A 6000-nucleotide genomic window follows, 5' to 3' on the forward strand; every position below is an offset into this window, starting at 1 on the left:
GGTAACTAAGAAGGGGGCAGGGTGAGGTACCTGAGCCCCCCCCCAAGTGAACCCTCATTATTTTAAGATTCTAAACTTTTAGAATTCTAAAATGTCAACACTTGGCACTATTAATAAAGCTAAGTGATTTGCCCCCCCCCTGAGAATCCTAAGTATTAACCCAGCAACTGTCAAGTGAAATTTTCCCAAAGAAACAAAATTAAAATAATTTGACCTAGTTTAAAATATATTCGTAAGGCATCATTTTAGATAAAAATTTAATAAAATCGTAATATATTCCTTAGATAGGTGTAATACTGTTTTGTAGCAACGTTATTCATATCGGGGAAATTTCCTTTCTCCTTTGATCTCGTTATCTTTGTAAAACCGGTGCGCTGGATTATCTTATTCCTCTCGTTGATCCATTTAGAGCTAATTAATATTAAACTCGTACACGTACGTAGCAATGTGCTATAATTATTATTGCCTAAATATATTACTCGGGCAAAAGCATAGAACTATTATTCATAACATTTTCTGCGATAGTTCAATTTTTCTCTTTTCTTAATTACATTTGAGAGAATCGTCATGTCTATTTAGATAAATTTTAGGTTAGGTCACCAACGACCGCCATGTTGTTTTAGATCAATTTTAGGTTAGGTCACCGATGACCGCCATGTTATTTTAGATAAATTTTAGGTTAGGTCATCAACGACCGCCATGTTGTTTTAGATCAATTTTAGGTTAGGTCACCGATGACCGCCATGTTTCTTTAGATAAGATTTAGGTTAGGTCACCGATGACCGCCATGTTTCTTTAGATAAGATTTAGGTTAGGTCACCGACGACCGCCATGTTTCTTTAGATCAATGTTATGTTAGGTCACCAACGACCGCCATGTTGTTTTAGATAAATTTTAGGTTAGGTCACCGACGACCGCCATGTTTCTTTAGATAAATTTTAGGTTAGGTCATTAACGACCGCCATGTTGTTTTAGATAAATTTTAGGTTAGGTTACCGACGACCGCCATGTTTCTTTAGATAAATTTTAGGTTAGGTCATTAACGACCGCCATGTTTCTTTAGATCAATTTTAGGTTAGATCACCGACGACCGCCATGTTTCTTTAGATCAATGTTACGTTAGGTCACCAACGACCGCCATGTTGTTTTAGATCAATTTTAGGTTAGGTCACCAACGACCGCCATGACGGTCAAGCTTATTCTTCTAACGGCACATCGGCCGTCGAGTGCGACAAGAAACAAGTGTAAAACACGGTAAACATCGATGAACTTTCACTGCAGCATCGTTCAAACAGACAGCAGGTGAACATTACTTTCTTCGAGCATCGCCGGAAGACTGCAGAGAGTCCCAAGGATACAGGAAGCGGCGGAGGATTCGGTGAACGAACCGAATCGAGGAAGAGACCAGGAACGACGTGTCGAAATCACCTCTGACACACATAACTCGCAAACAGTGACGAGATAATTGCACGCAGAGCACGCGCGATTTTTCACAAGCGTGCAACGAACCGGTTGTAATTCCATCGCGAGAAGCGTGACGTGCCTTCGCGATACTCGTTAACAAGTACAATGCCTGGAAAAGAAACAAACGTGAACGGACGAGGAACGGACAAAAGATGGACGGCTGAATGGACGAGGAATGGATAGAAAGCGAGCCCGAGAGGACTTAGACGGACTGGAGGCGTTGAGGAAGCGTGTGGATAGAAAATAATTTTTTAAAATGTTAAAAATTTTTTAATTCCCTATGAAAGGAAACACTGTCCGTCTAATGAATTCTGAATAATTCATTTGTTTAATTATGTAAAGAACTGAGTTGTAATTTTCTGCTGGTGTTACAGAGGATTGCAGCATCGTAAGAAAGATTTTTCCTTGGAAAGTATGCACAAACGGAGAAACCTTCGTGCAAATGGTATCTGTTTACTAATTCCAACAATAAGTCGGAAATCGAAGAATACATTTCACTTTCTCTGGGTTATGAATGAACAGAGAAAGCACGTGATAATTGATAACGAACATATCTGTGTATAAACATTATTTAGAGTGTATTATGAATCTTAACTGCAGAAAATTTTCAAAAATCATTCAATGTTTAATTATAAATTTCAATAATAAGTCGATTAATTATGAATTAATTTTCATTATATGTTATGAATAATTATTTGCAATTTACATTATCGTTCATAATAAACATCCTCTGATATCGTTTCACGTGAACTGTCGTTATAAATAATCCATACGATGAATTTAACATTGAATTACTGATTAGCATTAACGAAGGTTTCCAAGTACTAATGGCTCACGCTAATCTTCCACGAAACGAGTCTCTGGCTTTACCAGTTTTACATAAGTAATGATGGTAGACCTACTATAGTGAGAGATTCGATTTTCGATTATTTAGAATTCATTCTAATCCTTGAATAATCTGCTGTCGTTGACCACAAGCTTTCAATAGTACAAAGCACCCAAACCTTCACCTTGTTGTTCATTTTTAACTTAACCTAACCTCTCAAGTCGAAAACGATCAGTTCAATCTATATTATTATAATAAAATAATTAAAATTAAAATGAAGGCTAGAGTATTAAATATAAAAGCAGAATTAAAAAAAGAAAAATGTTAACTTTGATTTTTCCTATTGTACCATTAGGTACCTAACCCTCTATGTACATTTCCCTCCTCCTTCATCAGACGCCTTCATTATGGTAATTATACTGTTTCAAACAGATTCGATCAATGTAGACGTCGGAATAGTGAATTTTATAATCGTAAGAAAGGTCGTCGTCGCGGTGCACCCTGGTGCACTCGGTTGTTCCTGTCTGACGAGGAGCGTTGGAGGGGCGCGGTAGGCGTGGCTATAAAGGGGTGGTGGGCGTGGTTAGTCGGGATCAATAAAACCACCCAGTGTACCGACGTTTCGGGGGTGAGTTAGCGGGACCGGAAGGCGAGTAGAGCACCTTCGAAAAGTGCTTTGGGCGGTGGTGGCGCTGAAGTTGAGGAGGAGAGGGCTCGAATGGGTGCATGGACTCCGGAGCAAACCACCATCGATCCTTCTACCTTTCCCCTCTTCACTCTCTGCGATCCTCTCCGCGTTGCTCTCGTCAAAAGTACACCATGGTCTGTGGAATTACACAGGAGACTTCATTCGTACAACGCAGTCACGTGAACGTCTGTACGCGCTTTTCTCTGAACGAGACCACCCGTGAAAACCGTCCTTCCTTTGTGCCTGTCGTTCCTTTCCTCTTGCTTCCGCACGATGTACCCTCCTACGCTCCTGTTTTTTGCAAACTAATCGCTCGCCTCGCTTTTACCAGTTGCACAGGGCGTATCCTTGAATAGGTCGTTCGAAATTTTTACACCCATGCCGAATTTCGTCATTCCACATTGACCAACTTGTCTTGCCTCAACGCAATAGATTTCAGGCAAAATCGTCTAGTCACGCTAGTTTCTTATTGTTACAAAAGCGTGGAGCGAAATCAAGATAAACGGGATCATGTGCGTCATCAAAGTTTTATTGTTATTTTTACCATAGGACCTGTCCTTAACCTTCACCGACCCCTGTTAACCAATAGTTCATGTAACACCCTAGGCATGTATTGTGAGTTGCATTAAACTTGTCGCAGTGAAGTTGGCTACAAATCGGCTCACCAATGCTGCGTGAATGCGTTAGTGAATTTGTAGCCAACTTCACTGCGACAAGTTCAATGCAACTCAGTGTACACGTGGGGGCAACGTAGGCCTATTATGATTAACAGTAAATGTATCCACCATTTACACTGCTGGACAAAATTATGAGACATGCTAAAAATTTTCAGGAGAAAAAGTTAATATTGTATCTATATTGCATGCAACAGCTGTCCATGTCATTAACCTAACCTCCATTAAAGGTTTTGTTCTCCAACGTAACCTAACCTCCCTTAACTCATTTCTTTCGTTTTCTACCATAACCTCTATTTGGAAATTTAAGTATCGCTATAGTTTTGCCTTCAGTCTCGAGAGAAGCTAACCTAGAAATGTGTCAAGTGGTATTTCCTCTACGCTTCTTCCTAACTAAAGGAAACCTAAATTGCACGCGACTGTACACACTCGATATGGATTTAGATGACCGTGACTCGTTTCGAATCGATTTCTTCTGGCCTCAAAACAAAGTGTTTCATTTAAGAATAACGCGGTTGGACAACAAAAGTTTGCGATTACGCGTTGCCACATTCGCTAAGCGTTTTTAATCCCAAGTGTACGCTCGGCTCTACTTAAGTTGAAATCATTCTGCGGCTGCACAAAGCGGGTGAAATTAAAGTTTGCATCATGGATAATATAAGAACGGTTGATTACAGGTAATAAATTTTAACGCGGACAAGATATCTGAAATGAAACGCCTCCGCAGCAAAGAGGAGGAGAAATTGTTGAGGAGAGAATTGAAGTCTCCAGGGATACTGCCAGATCTGGTTTGATTAAAGGGTTGAGAATCACTGATCCGGATGATGGATACATGATAACCAACGAATTTCCATGAAAATTCTCAGGTTATATTAATTTCCATGTGTGTACCGGAGCGTCCATAAAGATAGACCTCGGTCTGTCTGAAAGATTCATCATGCTGCTTAGCTGCTCCCATAAAATGGACGCATACAATGGATAACGACCGTGCAAAATGAAGATCCGAACGTGCCGGCTTAATTAACTTTCACTTTATGGTCGTAAGGAAGGGTCTTCGCACCTATTGCATCAAAAGAGCGGGGGTGTTTCACGGACTAATGAGCCTTGCACACTTTTGATCACGATCAGGCCTTCTGTCTGGAGTAAAGAAGACAACGAGAGAGGAAAAAAAAAAATGGTATCACGGATGCTCCTGATGATCGATCGAGCTCGAAATTAAATCGTGCGCCGACCAGTTACGAAAACGGTCATTACGACGTATCCCGTTTCGCTAATTCGATAATACCCACATTGCATCGCGACGATGGTAATCATCCGAGGCCGACTAATGGCTTTACGTAATCGTATATAGGTATAGGCTGTTTAAAACAAACATAAGAACCGTATTACCTGGAATTCTGTCTGAGAAGGGAAGAGGACCTTCATTTTGCAATTATTTTCACGTTTATAGCGTCGAAAATGACGTCCAGTCGTAGAACCTCTTACCTAGATTCGAACGTGGTAATGCGGGTCGTTAAACTGGTCAATATCCCATTCTATTGGCTATGACGTCTTATGACGCCACGCGGTTCGGTTCAGAGCGTTGCTCGAAAGTTAAGCAATACTGTAAAAGAAGGAAGAGAACATGCCTGACGTCCGATATCATTAAAGAGAGAAAGAGAAAATGATGCCGTTGCATCGAACGATGGCTAACCCCTCGTCTCGACGTCTGCCACCCGCGTGATTCTCACCCACCCTCCTTGCACGACAAGGGATCCCGTGGCTCACGGACTAGATGGAGGGGTCAAAGTTATGGTGGAGATGAAACGAGTCCCTCTGTTTGATCCGCAAACACTGTAATTGCCTAGAATATTGTATTAGGTACGCCGTGATGGATAACGGGGGTGGCGAATGCACGGAGGTGGCATGAAAACATAGACAACGTACAGTTTCGCAGGCACCCTGGCGTGCTACGAATAAACTGGAACAATAATTTATTTTAGCTAAGGAAACTTTAGCCATGCCATGCTTGGCTGTATCTGGCAGGTACGTTGAAAGAGAATTCTATGCTTTTAGCATCGCCATGGATATCTTTTATTTTCATCTCCTTCCACTCCCCTCTGGTCAGCTGACACTTGCCACTCCTTTTGTTGCCTTCTTCTATCACCATTCTTCAGAACGTGTTATTCAATTCTTCAAAACAGATTGTAGCTACATAAATAACCGGTTAGCTGTCTTTTTTAAGATACCATTTAGGTCCTCTTTGGGTTCATAATAATTATCCCAGATATTGTTCTTCATAATTCATCGAAAGAGCATTTTCGAAGCAACAGCACCTCGTTTTCGACTTAACGGCTAATACAGCAAAG

This window comes from Osmia lignaria, chromosome 8, assembly GCF_051020975.1.
Source record: "Osmia lignaria lignaria isolate PbOS001 chromosome 8, iyOsmLign1, whole genome shotgun sequence".
Classification (NCBI taxonomy): Eukaryota; Metazoa; Arthropoda; class Insecta; order Hymenoptera; family Megachilidae; genus Osmia; species Osmia lignaria.